Source organism: Cynocephalus volans, chromosome 3 (genome assembly GCF_027409185.1).
Source record: "Cynocephalus volans isolate mCynVol1 chromosome 3, mCynVol1.pri, whole genome shotgun sequence".
Taxonomy (NCBI): domain Eukaryota; kingdom Metazoa; phylum Chordata; class Mammalia; order Dermoptera; family Cynocephalidae; genus Cynocephalus; species Cynocephalus volans.
In genome coordinates this window covers 149,811,502-149,832,562 of record NC_084462.1, presented here as the reverse complement: position 1 = coordinate 149,832,562, position 21,061 = coordinate 149,811,502, and the positions used below count along the sequence as shown (strand labels likewise).

Sequence of the window (21,061 nt, the reverse complement as noted above, 5' to 3'; positions counted from 1 at the left end):
TCAACCTAAAGTTCCACATCTAGTTAATGGTAGGGCCATCATTAAGCCCTAGTCTATCTGGCTCAAAGCATATGTTCTTTTCACTATTTCTTTGTTACCTTTATATTTGCACATATTTCAAGAGCTCTGCAAAGTTTCTCTGACTCTAATAAACTTCCTGGATGGCCCCAAAGGTGACTGTCCCATGTTTCTCCTCTCTAGGTGCAGTTACAGAGAGTCCATGCCCCTTAAATCTCTAAGAAACAAAGCATGTTTGCAAACTCCTCAACATTTTCCCTGGGAGGTGACCTCTCAGAATGTGCAATGGGGAAGGTAACTACAACTCATTTCTATAGTAGATGTTTCTTCCAGCTTCTGGCAGATGGTGAGAAAATTAAACTTCTCTCTGGCTCTCATTTACCATATGGACACCCATGTGTGCATGCACACGTGTGCACACACACACAATTTAACCGTCTTCACTTCAGGTCCACCTGACCTCCAAATCAGGTCACCATAACCCAACCCAAAAGATGCATCATCTGTTTATCCATGTCACAGACCAGCACTCTAACACATGCTGTCTATAGTAATCTTACTTCCAATACATATAATAATAACCAGAAATTGGCATATTATAAAGAGTGCATATGAAAAAGAATCCAAATTCATAGAACTTATATATACTCTGTTCAAGCAAATCCTGCTGCCTTTAACTCTGCAAACACATTTGTCTATATGTTAAATCATTATATTTGGAAATAAAGTTAAAACCAACATGCTGATCAGAACTGGCGGGCAATAAACTAAAATGCTTATAACAGTCAAAATTGGAAAAAGTAAATCACAGAGTTACCCAGTTCACTGCATATAAACTGGAAAAAGTAAATCACAGAGTTACCCAGTTCACTGCATATCTGTTAATTTAGCTTTGGAAAAATCTCTCTTAAAAGGGGAACTTCTAAATTGAAGCCACAAGATGGCCTGAATAGTGGCAGTGGTTTGTAAAGGAGGCCGAGATCCCACGGGAACACAGAGACCACACATTAGACATGAGGGCTTCTCAAGTCCTTTTTTACTTCACCCACTGTATTATAATGGCAAAATACCTCACAATGCTCTAGGGCTTGGAAATCTTAAGCTATAATGCACACATAATTATATTCTTTAGGATAGCACTGGATCTAAACGAAAAAAAGAAATAAATGTACTGTTTAAATGCCAATTGCATTTATTAGCCATATAAGATTGGAAAACAGAATGCCTGACTTCTACTCAGAGTTTTTCCAGTGACTCACTGTGTAATTCTGAGGACACAGCCCTTTGATCTCTAAGTTCCTTAGCCTATAACCAGAGAGTTTTAAATTGTGCGACTCCCCCACAACCCCCCCAGCTGCCTCCTTTTGGAGGCACCCTCTTCAGCTTCTTTTGCCTTCAGATGAAAAGATCTATAGACATGGAAAACTGTTGTTTGGTGATTTCCTATAACCCCCTGTTCTAGTATTTCAGCCATTCTCCTTTTACATCTGAGGGACACTGCAGAGAAATCACTGCTTCATACAATTGAAGCCATAGGCTTAAAATTTCACCATTGGAGTGGCAGGCTGAGAAGGAACAAGTCCGGCTTTAACACCACAAATATCTCCAATTACCAAATGTGGGCAGAAAGAATACAGAAAGCAAGGAGAGATAGAAAGGCCCTTGGTATTCTTCAAAGCTTCCCTTTTGGGATGAAAGTTCTTCTTTGAGGTTTCCAAGTCAGAAAGCCTGGGCAGCCTGCACACCTGGAGTGCATTAGTGGGCCCCAGAGTAGAGGTGAAACAGGCTGAATTTCATCTAGATGCTTCCCACAATCCATTCTCATAAAAACTTGCAGTAATTTACAAGCTTAGGAACACGGCATGGTATTCATGGAGCGCTGAACCCGGGGATTACCTTCCAGAGTTGCAGAATAAATCTCCTGCTCATCTGTGTAAACACACTTTCATCTTGATTACCTTTAGCTCAAGGAGAGTTTCATTTTGTTTACTGTGGCACAGGGTCAAGACTAAAACCTGCCCTTAAACCACTCTCAGACATCTCCTGAGAAGCCTTTCAAAGAGCATCCAAACGTTGATGTAAATAATGCGTGAGTTTTCACATCAGGCTATGTGCTCATCTAAACACAAAATGCCAATGCCTCTGCTATTTGCTTGCCTTTCCTCACTTCTCTTGCCAGTTCCCCACTTCAGTTTCCCCCAACCTGAATGGAGAGGAAGTCTCACTGCAATTGCCAGGCAGGCTCCAACCTTGCCATGGCGGCCAGTATGTGGCTCCTGCCCAGCAAAACCTCTCTTCCCATATTTACCCATCTCTGCCCTGTACCTCTTGAAGCATAACTCAGCATAGTACTCACCCAGACACCGTGATTGCTGTATTCTATGTATCTGCTTGCTAAGGTGTCTCTCTCCACCCCCACCTACATAGAGAAGAGGTATAGCATAAGGCCACAGGCTCTGGAGCATTCTCGCTCTGCAATTTACCTGAGTGACCCTTGAAAAGTTACTTAGCCTCAGTTTTCTGATTTGTAAAATGAGGATAATGATGTTAGCTACCTCATAAGGTTGTTGTAAGGGATTAAATATATGATCTTAGAATAATAAATGAAATGTTGTAAATCACTCAATAGCATGATGATAATCATGATGAAACCTTTCTTATCAAAGTCGAGTACTTTCTTAAAAAGAGCACTCCTCCACCTGTCACTCTAACATTCACAACCCCCTCATCTAACAGCAGGCAGGATGACCTCCTACTCTTAAACCACAACTAGTGAGGGCAAACTGAATCATTAGTAAGCAGGCTGTAGGATAAATAGGTTTGGGCAAAATACTACACAGAGCAAAGTAAAGACAAATGAGATGGAGCTCCCAAAACTGGCTGTCCTCCATCAAACTACACACTCTAAAAACAAAGCCTGTCGGTCAGAGTCTACTCAACGCTGGGAGTATTTTAAGGTGAAAGGTGACGAAATTTGACCATTAAAATGACTCATGGAATCAGGCAATGCTCTGGCCTATACAGTGTTCTTTAGGACTGACAAATTAATAGTTGATGCCATACACCAAGCTCTAGTCATAGAATGCCACATGGGAATAAAGGGTGGATATATGGACCCCTCCCCCCCACTCACACACATATACACACACATATAAGTACATACTTTCTACCATTTGTGCAAGAACCAACTATCTTGAAGTACGACTTGAACTGGCTGGAGTCCTAGCACTTGGGGCTCCCTATAAGCCATGTGTATCTCTCACATGATGCAAGGCACAACACTCCTATGGTGTGATGTCCTGAAAGATGCATCATCTGTTTATCCATGTCACAGACCATCACTCTAACACATGCTGTCTATAGTAATCTTACTTCCAATAGATATAATAATAATGTAGCGTACCATCTGTCAACTAGTACACCTCTCTATATTACGTTATTACTACAGATGTTCTTTGAGAAAAATATTCCATGTGACATATAAATATTATCAATTTCTATGTGTATCATCACATAAGAAAGGTTGTGAAACATGCTGTAAATTAAGATCAGAAAGAAACTTTCCATTCAATAAATTCCAAACATTTACCAAGCACCTACTAAGTACAAGGCATGTGGTGCTATGCCTGTAATATTCTGTACCTCGATTTCCTGTCTGTAGGTCAGAGATAAAATAAATACACTTGTCTCTGAAGAATGAATTCAACATAATAATAGCTACAAATGCTTTGAACTTTTTAGATAAAAAAGAAAAGTGAACTTAAATATTTATTTTTAATTTGCTGCATAAAATGCATCTTATCCCCCATCAGATTCTTGCCAAAAAAGAAAAAAGAAAAGATAACAGCGCTTCATCCTAAAAACAAAGCCTGAAATCTAGGGATATATAAAGAATATCTACCACGTACTAGTGTAGCAAGGAAATCACATACCAATAAACAGTAATTTAACTTTGAAAGGAATACTTAACACATACTGAAAGCAGCTCCTTTATCTTCAAAGAAAAAATATTAATAAAGGAAGAAAAGGTTTTAGAGTACTTTGCAGGACATGGCATTGATCTCATCTGCTTCTGTGTCAAAATGCCAATATAGAAACACACTCCCACAATCATTCTACAACCAGACACTTGGCATTCACTGTGATTCAGACCAGAGCAGCAATTTTATCTACACATCTCCTTCAAAGTGTTTCCTATATCAGCCTCTTCAACAAAACCAAATTCTTTGCTCTAGTTCGGACCTCAAAGAACCCTGTTGAGTCTGTCTGAACAAATGAGGCAAAATGAGGTTTTGCTTTCTGGGTTTTTATTTTTTTACTACATAAATAACATCAGTTACCAGCCATATATAACAGGGGCAGTGAAATGGATGTGTTAAAGCATGAGAGAATTTTTATGGGGTTTTACTGAGAATTCTCTTCTCTCCTGACCCCACATTTGGCAACTTCCAATATGCCTGCTATCGGCCAGTACTGGGAAGAAGTCAAAACCCTTCAGGCCCAGCCTAAAAATTCCTTTGTTGATTTAAAAGAATAAGGGAAAATTGAAAGGCCTGGGCTTCAAACTTTCAACAAAGAAGAATTTAAGAAGGAATGTGATTCAACAGGCTATGCATAGCCCAATTACTTGGGTGATGGAAGTCTTAATCCAGTCTCCAGTGCCATCTCCTCATGTAGGTACTGTCCGGTAGCTAACCCCAGTCTCCACTCATGAGACTGGACAGGAGAGGCAGGGAAGGAACAACGACAGAAAAAAGAGTATGCACAGCACACCGCAAAATGGGAAGTGGTGCATAACTAAACTAATGACAAATCATATGAAACAATAACAGTAGTCCTTCTCCTACAGCTTCAGACAGAATGTTTCAACTAATTGTGCACCAGGAAACAATAATTTTATATAGCATTTTGATAAATGGATCCAAGGGCTATGGACTTTTAAAAGCTACTTAATGTATTCATGCTGTGTGTTTGCTCCTTAAGAGATAGAGGTTTCGATCTCCAGGCAGGGAAGGAGGATGAGAAAGAAAGGAGACCCTGATTACTGCAAAAAAAAAAAAAAGGCAGCATGGTCACCAGCTCAATGTTATAAGAAGGAAAAGTTACTCATTAGGTATTTGTTTAATGAATAGAATGAATCTTGAAGTTTGATTAATTGGCAGTGCCTGCCTAAAGTTCCGTGCTGAGAAGAATTCTGAGATCATATTCAGGAGTCGTGGAGAAATGGGAATAAGTGTCATGGTCAACCTTGTGTCTCCCAGGGGCTTAGGGAAGGCCATCCTTGCTTCATAGCTATGCCGTCCAATACAGTAGCCACGGGTCACATGTCACCATAAAGCACCTGAAGTGTTGCTAGTTAAATTGACCTGTCTTGTGAATGTAAAATGCATATCAGAGTTTGAGAACTTAGTACAAGAAACAAGTAAAATATCTCATTAATTTTTTATTGGTTGATCTTATGTTTAAGTGATATTATTTTGGATATATTGGGTTAAAGTAAATGCCATTAAAATTAACCTTTAAAAAAATGTTATTAAAGGGGTGTTAAGAAACCAATGCTGAGATAACCTTGTATTCTGCCTACTTGGATAAGCTTCCTTCTTCAAGCAGTGCCAAGGTCTTGTGCACTGAGCTGTTAAAGATACCTGAGCAGGAAAATGTTTTCAGGCAATGTAACTTTCTTTAAAGTGTGCTCAGCACCTGGCCATCTGGTCATCTAAACAGTGGCTCAATGATCAATAGACAGGACAGGGTGAAAAGTTAGTTAAAGGCCAGAAGGTTTGAACCTCTTGGCTGGAGAGTTAAATTCTTTTAACCCTTGGAAGTCTTTCCTAATGTAAATTTATTTACATGTGCTTTTAAAAGCTTAATTGCTTTTTACTACCATTTCTTCTCTCTCTCTCCCCCCACACTGTCCCCCTCATAAATTTAGAGTTGCTTGAAGAAGCTTCAAATGATAATGCCAAAATTAAAATAATTTTTTACTTTTTCTCCTCATGAATAGACTTGAGCTCTGTCCTAATGAGAGAAAAGATAACCACATGTGATCAATTGCATGTTTTTAAGAAAAAGTACATTGAAGATACCTAGTTAAACTTTTGGATTTTGTTATATGGGAATCAGTAAAGCATATGTAATTAGATCACTCTGGCACTGACCAACAAGGACCACTCTAAAAAACAAGAACAAAACACCTAGGTGCCTCTGTGTGCACGCATGCACACATGCAGACATGCAGGTGCACACATATATGCACACTAGATCACATACACATACAAGTACATGCATGTGCACACACAGGCAGAGGAAGCTACTGGTAGGTTGAATGCCTTTTGGCACCCAGAAAAAGGTGGCACTTTTAAAAGTTTTAAAGGAAAACATAACTGAGTGTTTGTGTACAGAATTATGTGCTGTTTGCCCTTGGACGTCAATGTGGCATTGTACACTCAGTGGCATTCTAGAGTCTGGAAGAAAAGCCTTCCACAGAAACAGGACTTAATCCTCAATATTATCTTTCTTGGCTCATTCTGGTAGTTATACTCTGATAGTAAAAGGCTCCTTTGCTCATTTTGCAACATGCCTCAACTGTGGATGGCAAACTTGATGACAATATTATGAACAGAGTGATTTAGAACAGGTCTCTAGTAAAAAAGCAGAACTCAGTCTTGGCATAGTGCAGTTGATTAATATGCCCTGGGCCCATGAAATACATACTCTTGCTGCTAATTGAAACAATCCAGAAGCCTTCTCTGGTACTTACCTGAGTGATATTGTTCCATTATCCTATCTTCTTTGGGTACTGCTATTTATTTATAACTATTTATTTCAAGGTTGGATACCATTTAATTCCCAGAATCAGAGGATGCACAGTCCAAAGTTTACCCTTTTGTATTTAAAGTGGACCTACTCAGAAGCCTTCAATATGAACGATTATTACTGTAAATTAGTGCAATGTCCTTTCACTCTGGAGACCAAAGAACTTTTACAGATGCTGTTTTGTTTTAGTTTTTAATGCTTATTCTATCCTTGAGTGATAAACATAATGTACTCATTTCCTCATGAAGACATCATCTAATGATGATTGAGTTGCCTGAGGTTAAGAAACTGGTAAAGCTGAGGTGTAAAATTTGAATTTCCCAGGCCGAGCCCGTGGTGCACTCGGGAGAGTGCGGCGCTGGGAACGCAGCGACGCTCCCGCCGTGGGTTCGGATCCTATATAGGGATCGCCAGTGCACTCACTGGCTGAATCCCAGTCGCGAAAAAGACAAAAAATTAATTAATTAAATAAATAAATAAAATTTGAATTTCCCGATTCACTATTTCAGCACTAAATTTTATTTTATTTTTAGAAATGACTAAGGATTTGAGAGCTAACTCTTTGAGAACACCATATTGATTAAGTAAGAGTAAAGGTTTTGGAATTAGTTAGACCTGGGTTTGAATCCCAGTTCTACTATTTACTGTTGTGGACCTTGCATAAATTATTTAACCTCTCTGTGCCTCACTTTCCACCCATCCATACAAAACCCCAGAAAACTAAATAGGTGTTAGTCGGTGAGTTTTCCAAGATGCATGCCTAAGAGATAAAATCTGCCTTCTCCTCCTCATTTCCTAGGAATATTTTAAGGATTAGATAGATTGGAAAGCTGGCACACACTCTGAGAGTCCAGCTAACTGAGCTTGAACTCCAGCAAATGGAGTCTGAGCTCAACAGGAGGATCCAGTCTATTACAGCACATCTGGAAATTTATTAATAAGTGCCGAAAGCGGGCTTCTATATCATTGACCATGATAGAAGAGCGAGGGAGGGAAAAATAGGCAACATCTTGATGATAAACACTGCAAATTCTATTGCAACTATTCCAGAAAGTAAATATATTGTTGAGAAATCATGAAGCCATTAGCCTGGAATTGTAGAGAGGTTCACTTGACAGAATTCATTCAATAAGAGGTAGTAGAAAGATTTGAACCCAGGTCATACTGAGCCACACATTTTCTGTCACTACCCTGAACTTACTAGAAGGTGATTCTATGTATAATTTATCATAGCGACTTGGAATTTAAACAGACAGCATAATTCCAGAACTTGAATTTGGCTGGAGAACTAAAAAAGAACCCTAGACTGGTGAAGCATTGGCACACTTAGTATCATGCCCCAGCACTCATTTAGAAAGAAAAGCATCATAGAATATATCAGGAATAGCTCATTTTATACAACCTAAAATAGATGTCTTAGCTATTTTCCATTTGAAGCCTAACCACAGCCAGCTATGCTTGTGAGGTATGATGAGCTCATCCCCATCCCAAACACAGGTGGGAGGGCCATGGACCAGTTCACCGACCAAGTCTGTATGTAGTCATGTCTACAATGAATAAAATGGAAATAATAGTCCGACACATTCAATACTTAAAGTATTCTACATAACTGATGAAACTCAAATACTTTACCTCTTTGGTATGCTTTATTTCTATTGTAAGCATATCAATTTTTTTTTTTTTTTTGGTGGCCGGCCAGTACAGGGATCTGAACCTTTGACCTTAGTGTCATCAGCACCACACTCTCCCAAGTGGCTCAGCTCTTTTTAAGGCCAGTAAATGCACCTTGACTTCTTTTTCTCTTCATGGCAAAAAAGGATGAAAAAGGAGTTTGAAGTTGCAACCTCAGATGAAAAAACAAAAATACAAAAAACATAAGGAAGAATGTGATATATCAATATATAAAAAGATCAGTATTTCAACTGAATCAATCTATTGCTTTATTTCATTTATAGTTTAATCTTTCTGGGAAATGCTGATCCCCAGGATTCAAAGTATAGCTGGAAAAAGGGAGAGAACATTCTGTTCCTTTCTCATGGACAAATATTATGAATATGTTCCCTAACTTAATAACGTTATTTGCAAGGAAAATAAAGCTAAAAACTTAGATGTGGATTGTATCATTGATCTCACCACCTACAGTATTAAGTTTTCTAGTGTAAGGCAGCTCAGTTGCTGAAAAGAGGATTAATCAACATGAGGTTTCAGTTAATTCATTCAATCCATTCTAAGTTTAAATAGATGGGTCAAAATAGGTTTACAGGCCTCATTGAAAAGGTAACATTTGAGCTAGATTTGAAGGGGGTGAGGGAGTCAGTCACGTGTATATCAGGGGAAGAGCATTTTAGTTACTACCCATGATCCAACCCAATGCAGCCTGGTCTTGGCTCCACTGAATAAAGTCTTACCCACATGCTGTTGGCTTTATTCCATCTTGTTTAGTATTTCCAACGTATCCTATCTTGTGGTCATACACTTTTTAAATAGCTTTCATTAAAGGGCTCAAGGTACTATATCTAAGTTGCTCTTATCTTAGCCTGGAAACACTGATGTCCATCAAGATCATATCCTTATCTCAGTCAAAATGATATTGTTCTCTTTTCCACTGTTCTTAGAACCACTTTCATCCCTTGACTATTCTGGATTCTAAAATCTACCAGAAAGTGGAACTTACCAGCACGTCTACCACCAGAGTTTGAACATGCAGAATAAAACCAGTACAACGGTATGTCAAAAAGTTCATAGAAAAATAGAATTAAAAGATAATATGAATCTGTCCATGAACTTTTTGCAGAGTAAGAACAAACAGAAAAATATGTGAGGGTCATTAGGAAGATGGGTGGGGGGGAGTAGGAATTAATAGGCAGCTGTTAATTACATATATAGTTGATCCTAAACTGGAAATATCATGAGGAAATAATCTAAGACTTGGGCTGGTCAGTGCCATAATTACAAAGATGCCCTGCAGAGTAAGTTTCTAGTGGTTGAGGTTTCAGTGGCTAGAAGTTTCCCTTTCACGGACCAATATGTGGCCACAGATGTCAATATAATGACCTATGTAGGAGTAGTTTGTATATTTTACTCATCTTAAGACTTCATTCTTTCAAAGCTATGCATTCCTCCTTGAGTAAATATTTATCTCTGCAGTCTAGTGGTTACAGCCCAAGGAAATAAGCCAGGAAACACGGATACTACCCCATATTCTGCTACCACTCTTCATTATGACAATGATGAAGTCATTTCTCCTCTAAGTTCCCCTTACTGAGGAACTGAGACAGGCTATAACCCTGAACCAAGTTTTAAGACCATTACCAAAATTACTGATATTCCATGTGATTCTTAACCCACAGAAGGGGCTTACACCCTGGAAACAAAATCCATGAGTAATCATTCTATTCTTGTCACCTCTGAGATCCTGATTAGGATTTCCTGCTCAGAATCTGTAGCCCAAAGGTTAATTCCCCACTTAAGTCTCACTGCACTTACTGGCTGTTGTCTTGAAGAATAAAATCTTGGGTTCTAAGGTCAGGGTGCTCCCACAGACAGTATGGTAAGAGCAATCAGCTCCTTCCAAAGAATACAGAGAATATAATTCTATTTTGAAGTCTGACCTTCAGTGGAAACAAATCAAACACAAAAATGTATTAACTACAAATGGCTCTAGCCAGACCTACCTGACTTTAGAAATAAGAAACAAAACTATGCCTCCGTGAGTTAGATGCTGAATTAAGTATATAAGAGTGTACACTCATTTGAATTCTGCCACTGACTTGCTCTGGAACTTTTGGCAAGTAGCACTTCCCTAAGTTCAATTTCCTCATCTGTAAAATTAAAAAATGATATTTTACTAACTGGTTTTCACAAGCAATAAACTTAAAAATGCCTTTGAAAAATGAAAATACCTGGAGCAGTATAATCAGTAATATCATCTTCAGACTAAAAAAGGCCCAACTCCCTGTGATCCAGGTGTCCCTATGCTGAATAATAAGAGACCTTGGAGATCTGGCTCAGAAAAGAGTAAACAGACTACAATACAGGAAGGGCAAGCTACTGGGGAGGGAGGCCAATGCAGGTTAATCATTCACAGGATTAAGTGTCTTATTTCTCTTTCATAACACAGGCTTGACTAGCTGGAAACATACCCAGCCAAGCACAAAAAGCCATCAGTGGTTAAAAGGAAATAATTGAATGGGAAAGGAACCATGGTTCAGGTCACATCATTTTAATTCTCTTAAGTTCTTTCTTTAAGGGTCTTTCTTCACTTGAAATTTGGGAGATATCAGTTCAACCTGGATATATAGAGATTCAATTATTTTTCATGCCAATATAATCTCGTATAGGTTGGGCGAACGAGGCTCCACAAGCTTATGGATTTTCATGAGAGTTTGGCAAGAGGTCTCAATCCTGTTCTTAGCTTCTTACAAATGGTTATGTGACTTAGGAAAGTCTTTTAATCTAGCTAAGCTTCTTATTCCCCCAAATTAGAAAACAGAAATTATGAACTGAGCCCTGGTTAATGAAGAGACAAATCCATTAGCATTGGCTCTCCTTTCCTTAAGTAACATGTTTGTACTTATCAATGTGATCAGAGGTCAAGTCAGTAAGAACAGGACAAATATACATGCAATAGGTTAAGAATGTAATGACAGAAAAACATACAGGATCCACATCCTCCTCTCAACAGCTGATGAAACATTTCCTTACCTCTTCTAAATGAGAACTGGACAATTTAAGGGAAGGGGAAGGTACAAAGTGAAACTGAGGGAGGTACTGTTCAATTACAGATGTAACAGAATGTAATGGAAAGAAGTGTATTTAAATTAGCTGGTAAATATACAAATTTAAATATGGCTCTGATACAGAAGTGTTGAAGTTTTAAATATTTTCATCAGCCTAAAATTGGAATTGGAAATATGATGAATAAGATAAAAGGTAATCACTGCCTAAAACACTGTATCTAATATTTTCTTTAGAAAATAATAAAACAAAAATTTCCAGTGAAAAAAGGCTATATAGTCTTGAATCCTCTTCTCCAAAGAAGATTCTACTGCAGAAATGCCTTATTTCCTTTTCATTCTGACAGGCTCTAGAGTTACAAATAAGGGAAAATGATGAGGGACCAAACACATACAACCTCTTCAAGAAAAACAGAACCTCTTCTCTAAATCTACGAACTCAGTCAGGCTGAGAACCTGTCCACCTGTTCACACAGAAAAACAAGAGACTTCAACCATTTGCTGGAGTGTGGAGGAAGAGTCTGACACTTGGAGGCAGTGGGGGTTTGCCCCTTCAGTGACTTCTGATGATAATTCACTTTGTTCTCCCCGAATGGCCAAAAGCAAGACATGGAGGCTTTTATTTCTGGAAACCTTGGTTAAAACTCCATGAAGGCATCACTCCCTACATATTGTTTTATTTCACATTAACCTTTTATGCTCAGAAATGAGAATAAAACATTTCATAGCCTTTCCAAAATGCAACTTGTTATGTACAATTGTGAAAAAACAGACCCAACCTAAATGTCCAACATCTAGAAGAATGGTTATAGAAATTATGCTACTATCATGAGATAAACCATTCTGCTACCATTACAAGTCTGTTCACACAAAAAAAGTTTTTAATAGGATGAGGAAATGTTCATGACAAACTGGTAAGTGAAAAATACTATATAAAAACTATGTGTAAAATATGAGCTAAAGTATGTAAAACTTTGTATAAAATAAGACTAGAAGGAAATATGATGAAATGTTATTAACAGTAGTCATTTCAGGGTAGGGTACACTAATTTTTTAGAATAGTTTTATTGAGACATAATTCACATACCATACAATTTACCCATTGAAAACATTTCAATGGTTTTTAATATATTCAGCGTTGTGCAACCATTACTACTATGAATTTTAGAACATTTTTATCACCTCAAAAAGAAATCCTGTACCCTTTGGCTATCATCCATAAGCACCTCTTCCCCAGTACTAAACAACCACTAATCTAATTTCTGTCTCTAAATTTCCTTGCTCTGGACATTTCATATGAACATCATATATGGTCTTTAGTAGACAGCTTCTTCACTTAGCATAATACTTTCAAGGTTCATCCACACTGTAACATATATCAGTACTTTATTTCTTTTTATTGTCAAATAGTATTCCATGGTATGGACATGTCACATTTTGTTTATCCATTTGTCTGTTGATGGATATTTATGTTGTTTCCACTTTTTTGATTTTATTCATTATGCTGCTATGAACATTTGTGGTACAACTTATTTTCAATTATCTTAGTAACACATCTAGGAGCAGATTGGTGATTTTTTAAAACTTTTGTGCTCCTATTTTCCACAAGGAACACATAGTACTTTTATTATCAGAAACATTTCAGTAATAATAATAAAAAAAAATCCTCTTTAATTCTCCTGTATGCCAGTATTTCCCCTGCCCAAATCTTTCATTCTCTCTGAAACCCAAGCCAGACATTTAGTTGTTAATTAACTAAAATGTTTTTAATGAATGCTTGCTCTGAATTGAACCCTGTGCTAGGCAAATTAGAGGATAAAAAATAAATAGGAAATGAGATATTTTCTGTCAAGGAAAGGATGCTGCTAAATTCTGAAGGGAATGCTTGGCAGGGAAAACCACCAACATTGACCTAGGAAATAAAGAAATACGTATAGCAAATTCAAGTGGAGTGAGTTTCCTCCTGCACTGGGGAGTGAGCCACTCCATCATTCAATGTAAAACCAAAGAGTTCTCTCATCTGCCTATGCTCTAAACAAGAAGTCAGAAAACTGAAGTGGACAATCCTTACAACCCTTTTTAAAGAAAGTCATCTTCCTAATGAAGAACCTGAGGCAGGGAGATTTCTTTCCAACACAGATAATACTCCACAGAACACTATTATTTGCTATTTTCTGTGTGCATGCATACATACATACATACAAATAAGACTGGTTTCATTTAGAAAACACTGTGTTGACAGGGAGAAATAAGTGGAGAAACAGCACTAACTGTAAGGCAAACTAGGAGTCCATCTAGAATACCCAATTCAAAATGCACCCATCACTTCAAAATACATCCATCATGCCTACCTTGCATGCAAACTGCCCTCATGCAAATGGGTATCACTAACTGCCCCTCAAGCCATCTGGGCCAAAGGAAAATTCAAGCCATCAGGACCCTGCAATATCAACACAGAGAGTTGCTTGTGATACTAAATATCAGATTGAGGGAAGGGGATAAATTTTCTAAATGTAATATTCTATTTTAAGTATATTTTAAAGTTCCAAAGAATAAACAGCCATGTACTCAAGATATGAAACATCAAGGGGTTATATTTTAAGGAACAGATGAATGGAAAAATCAAATTATGCAAAGTTAGTGACCAATAATAGAATAAGAAGGTTATAACTACCACCAAGAGATCTAAAAGTAGAATAAAATGCTTTGAGAGCAGAAAATTTGAATCAGGCACTAAAAAAAAAAAAAGAAGAAAGAAAGAAAGAAATTAAGCAAGAAAGCAGGCTAATTCAGGACAATATACCCTATCCCAAATGTGACTCTGGTCTGGGCATTTGCCCTTCTACACTGTATCCTCCTCTGAAACCATGCTTCTCCCAGGATAGATGATGAATCATCTATTAGGAGAATGAAGAAAATAGCCTCAGATTAAAAAGAAAAAAATCAAAATTCATTGAGCTTGTTACACATGCTGGAGTCTTCAGGGAACAGGGGGCTACATAAACTGCTGTTGTAGTGATGAGGAAAACAACAACAGCTAGAATAGTCCCTCCTAAAAACTGAAATAGGAGAGTGCCAGGAATGAAATGCTTTGGCGAAGGTATGCCCATGTCCTAGGAGCTGGAATAAAAGAGGATTTTAACAGGCAAGTCTGAAATGTACTTGCTGAACATGACCTGCTCTGCTAAGCCTGGTTTTTGTCATGGCTATTACGCCCTCAATTTCATGAACATCATGCTCACTTGGAAAGAAAAAAACTTGTTTTAATAGTAATTGTACATCAATATGAGAGTCCTATTATTTCTATTAAGTTAATTAACCTATTTTTGAAAAGTATACAAAATAGGTCACTTAAGTAGATGTGACCTTACCCAGTGAACTATGCTTTTAAACTGTCTCCAATCATTAAGATTTATACACCCCTTTATCAACATCTTGGTTTGAAAAGGCTGGCTGAGTGAAAGGCATGCAGCACCAGGCAAAAACAGCTTTGGTCCCTATCAACCAGCCTATTATAACTTAATAATATTTAGATGATGTGATTATATTTTCAAATTAAATGCCGTTTAATCTAAATTCCAGGGTGCTTGTGTAATCATGATACATTTTTAAGGCTCAGGCAAATAGTATGAAGGAGAGAATTTGTATCTGAGGTCTATAAAAGTAATGTTCCTCCTAGATTGGTAAAGAAGAAAACTGCTTTACCATAGTCTGCAAAAACGGGCAAAAACTGCTTCTAAATCATCACCATCATCATCATCAAAAGCATAACTGGCCTTTGCAGAACCGAGCACCATGCTAGGCAACATACAAAAGTTTTGTTTTGTATTTTGGTCCTGATTAGATGGAGTAAAATCCTAGAGATTCGTTTTATTAAATTTAATAAAATTTCATACATAAAGTGATAATGTCCTTCAGAGCCTCTTCCCATCTGATTGTCTCTGGTACCATGACTATGTGGCCCACCCCAAGGAGTGATATTCATGCTGTAACTAATATCGTCTAGTGCCAAAATGATGGGAGATACTTCTAAGCTCTCACATTCTAACAAAACAGTTTCACTATCAGAGAGGTACAAATCACAAAAAAGAATATCAAGCCTTGCAAGCATGATAACTTTCTTAGGATCTATGAGCTTCAGCATTACACATATGAAAGTCTCCCTCCTTTCGAGACCTCAAGTGAAAATAGTCAACTGGTTCAAAGCCACAGAACAGCAGCCCAGTCTTATTTATTTTTAAGCCCCACCAGTGACCAGGCACTCAGAAACTGTCTAGCAAATTAATGAATGAGTATGTAGAAGCCAGCTCTTTAACACTTCCAGAGGAAAGGCTAGGCTTCCTCGTTTTGTCTTTGAAGCTCCAGGCGCTGTTCCTAGCTTCACTTTTCCTGTAATACAGCTCTTCGTGCGCTGCACTCAAGGTAAAGTGAATTACTGGCTATTTCCCATTAATTTTGATTTTGCCTCCAACTTCATGTCTTTATTTCTATTATTCCTTTTACAGAAAGATTTCCTCACCTCCTTGTGATCAAATCCTACCCATACTTTACAAGTTTAGAGGCTGGATCTTATACATACTTCAGGGGTTTATTCTCTAGAGAAATGGATCTATTGGGGTTCTGGATTAAAGGACACCAGTTGTAGGAGAGGTTGGGGCTGGGGAAGGTACTGAACTAAACTGAATTGAATTGAACTAAAATTGGCAATTAAGTACAAGTCTACATTTTAGGAGAGACAACATCCCCTCCTCTAGACTCTTTCCCTCACTCAGCTCCCCAAACTTTGGCAAACAGCTGTTTAACCTCAAAAAGAAAATTGGAAGTTTCCTCTCTGGACAAAAAGACAATAAGACATACAGATGCATATATTTGGAGGTCCACCCACCAAACACTGGGATCCCTGCCAAAAACCCCCTAACGGAGACACCAATCAACAAACCTGTCACCATACCTAGAGCTTACAGGGTGTGTGTATGCACGCATATGCATACCACTTGCCCTTCAATATAAACGGATGGCCAAAGATGACCAGAATTTTGAAGAAAGCCTTCAAAATGAAAGACAAAGAGCAAATCATAACTCCACCAATGTTAACTGTGTCACAGAAACAACTTATGTTCCCAATGAAACAATTACATTAAAAAAATTTTTAAAGAAAACTTCTGGGAATATTAAGGATACGATTTTCAACATTCAGTATCCTAAATTTTTATAAAACCTGGATAATTGTCAATGGAGTGGTAATAGAAACTTTTATGTACCTTTTATTAAGGTTAAATTAAAATTTAGTTTAGCAGAGGAGTGAAGAAAAAAGAAATATAAATTTGGTACATTTATATTATGATAGTGTCTATCCTAGGCCCACTGTCACATTTAACCAAAGTCTAACTTCCCTGAGCTTGTCCCAGGCCCCCAAATTATCCTCTATCTTTTCTATGTACTACTTGCTCCTTCCCAGTACAGAAATCAGAACTCTCATTTCTTCAGAATTCTGCTCTTGGTGAGCTGGCATGAAGAAAGTTATGTCTGGCTAATATACACTATGGTATTTAACTACTAAAAGATGTATGTCTCCTTCGGAGGCAAGGGCCTAAGGAGAAAAGGATGCTAGAGCTGGTGGACCCAGTTCAAGCCATAGTGTCAATGGAATGACCTTAGGCAGATCGGTGAATTAGTTTGAAGTTATATTTATTTATTTATCTCTAAAGTACAGATAATAAAAATCATAAGGTTGTTTTCAAAATTAAATAAGATAATACCTATGGAAGGACTTTGTAACTATAAAGTTCTAAAGAAGGCAGGGAGTATAAGTAGAATATCGGAACACTAGTAAATGAGTTTTCATGGTGAAATTTCAGACTGTCTATGGGATCTTTAGGTAGGTATAAGGGTTACAGGAGCTTTCCTCTTGATCCTAATCACACTGATTAAGTAAAGACCTAGTCTACCTATCAAATCTTAATCTGGCTACTTTGTAAAGCCATTTCTATGTAACACTGAAAAGGGAGTAAAATTTGAGCAGGAAGATATGGTCACGGGATTTTACCTAATTCATCCATCCACCCATTGTCCATCCAATCAACCAGGTCTGTCTCTGTGCCAAACACTGAGCTGGACACTGAAATGCAAAAATGAACAAGATACAATCAATCCTTCAAGTAATCAGGTAGGAAGAGAAGGATATATACAAAATAAGTGCCATAGGTTTTATAGTAACTGTATAAGAAGTATTTACAGGGTGAGATGGATACAAGAAGGAAGTAATCATTTTCACTTGAGTTACAAATGACTTCATGATAGAATTGAGTTTTAAAAACTAAAATGGGCATTTGCCAATCAAAAAAGTGTGTGGAGACAGTGCAGAGTGTTCAACAACATGGCATGTTTAGAAACTCACAAACACCCAATGGAACAGAGGTCACGAGGTTTCAAGGTTAGATACAAGGTAAAGATCACTAAGACCTTAATAACCAACATAAGGATTTTAAATCTTGTCTTGTAGCACATTACATAGGAGCCACTAAAGACTTTTTAAGTGAGAAAATAATACTTTATGATTTGCATTTTGGAAAGGTAAATCAGGAAATGGTATGGAGAGTAGACTGCAATGGGACCAGACTGGTGGCAGAAAGACATTTGCAGCCATCTAGCGACACAAGAGCAAGAGCCTAATTAAGGTAGTAACAGGAGATGGAGAGAAGTGGCATAAAATATTAAGATAGTCAAATAGATAGACATTGAGGGGATGGAGTGAGGGTTTCCTACCTTGAGAGATGGAGTGGCTGGTGATTCCCTTCAGAGAGAAAGGAAGTTCAAGCATAGGATGTTAACTTAAGTTTTATATATACTGCACTAGAAATTATTATAGGACAACCAGGTAGAGAAGTTGACTAGTTGGTTGCATTTATGGGTCTGGAGCTCAGGAAAATGATCTGGCATACAAATACAGAATTGGGAATAACTTGTAGATTGGCGCTAATTGGAATTATGAATTCAACAGCACTTTTCTGACATTCTCTTCCTGAACTACTTTAGTTAGCCTATGCCACCCAATAAGTATTCTCGGACCTTTTAAAATCAAAGACTTCAAAGATGCAACTTTATTTATAGCTAAAAATATCTTACTTAATTGAAGAGTTGGTACAGATAACAAAATAACTCCTTCTGGAAGCCATGCCATGCATTTCACTATACTCTGCGTCTAATTAAAAGAGAAAAACAAGTAAATGTGGCAAACGATTGCTAAATGCAAGACTAGCAAATATAATAGAAAAAAATTTTACTCCACCGATTTTCTCTTCTGACTGGTATAAATAATAATATTTTGTACCTATTGCACCTTTTACCCTTAGGACTATAAGAACTTTATGCTATCTCTCATTAGTTTTAACATGTCTATCAGGTAAGTAAATGGACTAGGACTTTTATATCCATGGTATAGTTGGAGAAACTAAAACATACAGAGTAGAAATAATGTGTAAGCCATTAAACTAAAGCTGGAAACAGAATACAGATCTCCAAATTCCTGGTTTTCACTCTCTCTCCTTACATTATGATCATCATCAATCACCTTTAGGAGGTACCGCTCGGTACCTGGCACAATATTCATGGTACTGTGTCAGGCCACCCTCTTATGGAATAGGATATTAATGCAGAGATTACTATAAGAAGGGTAGTGTGAATAGGCAATTTTCTCTGAGCTACTTGTTTCAGCTATTTCTTTTATGTACCATGTTTACCAAATTAGGTGAATTATTACATAGCATGAAAAACTAAAAAGAATTTTATAAAGTACTTGCAACGTCAAGTATAAAGGCAATGTGAAAGATAATATATCTTGATAAAGAGAGTTGTTTTTGATCATTGCTAAAAAAGAAAGTTTAATGAGGAAGACAAGACAATACAGAGAGCTGGCACGAGGTTTAGAGACCTGTACTACGAGGTCACCAGTATGAATCTAGTCCAGGCTTGGACTGACTGGAAGTTACTTTGATTTAATAGTGCTTTGTTGGCTAGTGGTAAATAACTGGTCTGTTTCATGCCAGTTCTTACAAGCATCTACATCACAAAATAAGTAGCACTTCTGACCCTATTAGGACCCTTTACCCAAAAGAAAAAAATATGGATGAATAAAGCCTGAATTTCTGCCTACATATGCCTCTCTCCACCATAAAAGCTGACCTCTTTCTCACTGCTCCAGCCAAATCAATAACCTCTAGATGGCCATTATCTGTCTGGGAAAGCTTGCAAGCAACTACACAGTCTTATTTTCCTTCTGAGATGAACCACAGAGGTTTCCAGGTTTATACACAATGTAAAGTTCTCAATCAGTTACTAATTAGACAAAAGAATAAATTTCATTTTAAAGTGATTTTCAAATCTCCCTATCAAAGAACATCTGAAAGTACTTAAGAAATACACTTTATCCCTGGGGGCTGAAAGAAAAAAAAAACTGTCTTACTCCATAAAGGTTACTGAAAATACCATGTAATTAATGCTATTTATATGGCATTCAGTTAAACTCCAAAGGTAACACTTAACCATTCTCTGTTTACCAAGTTAATCTACCAGATTTGTTTACTTTGTCTGATTTACTAAGACAAATACGTTGAGTGTCTGAAATGTTTTATCTAACCCTGGGAAAGGAAAACTAAAGGAGTGTTGTGCTTTTATTAATAGATAAGTGCAAATGGGCCCTATCCTATCAAGTGAACAGCTAGGACCTTTGGCCACTGTTTACTGAAAATAAAATTAGCCTTGGTTGGCAGGTACTTATCAGATCCAAGAATAATTAACTATCCACATCTGGTACATGTAACTGAAAATGCTAGTGGGAGCCATTACCTTTGGTAAGGGTTATTTTTCCTGAACACCTAACATCCTCCTAACAAACTATTGGAATGCACTTGTTATTCCCAAACACACTGATGACAGCACCAAAAGCAGTTCCATATGCTGTTTTCCCACCCCAATCCAACAGAAAAACAGTTTTAGAAATCAAAAAGACCAGGACATGATTGGTTCCCACCACACTCCACAACACTCACCAACAGGATCACCTGTCCCAGCAAGCCCTGGGAGCTTTGCAAACAAACAAGGGCCGTTTTAAGTTAATCAATAATAACATTTTGAACTTGAAATTTTGTTTATTCATTTGTTTTATAGAACCTCAAGGAACTCCACTAATGTAGAGTAAAACGAGAATAGTTTTCACAATTCAAAAGGAGAGCCTAGGTGGTGGGAAATAAGAGAAGCTAGGTAGGAAAAGGGGAGGAGGAGAGGGGTAAGGGAGGAATTAGGTAAGGGAGGAAAAGGCCATGAAAAACAATTACATTGTATAATGTTGAACATACTAATTATCCTGATTTGAGCACCACATACTACACACAGGTATTGATATTCAACTCTGTACTCCACAGATATATACAATCAACTGTTTCAGTAAAAAATAAAATAAAATAAATAGGCAGAAAAAAAAGGAAAGCCTAGGA

The 21,061-nt window shown here is 37.5% G+C and overlaps 1 protein-coding gene across 10 annotated transcripts in view; it reads right to left on the bottom strand.

The window, feature by feature from the left end:
• RAD51B (RAD51 paralog B) overlaps positions 1-21,061 on the bottom strand; it is a 632,106-nt gene that overhangs the window by 300,862 nt on the left and 310,183 nt on the right. The window lies entirely within an intron of this gene.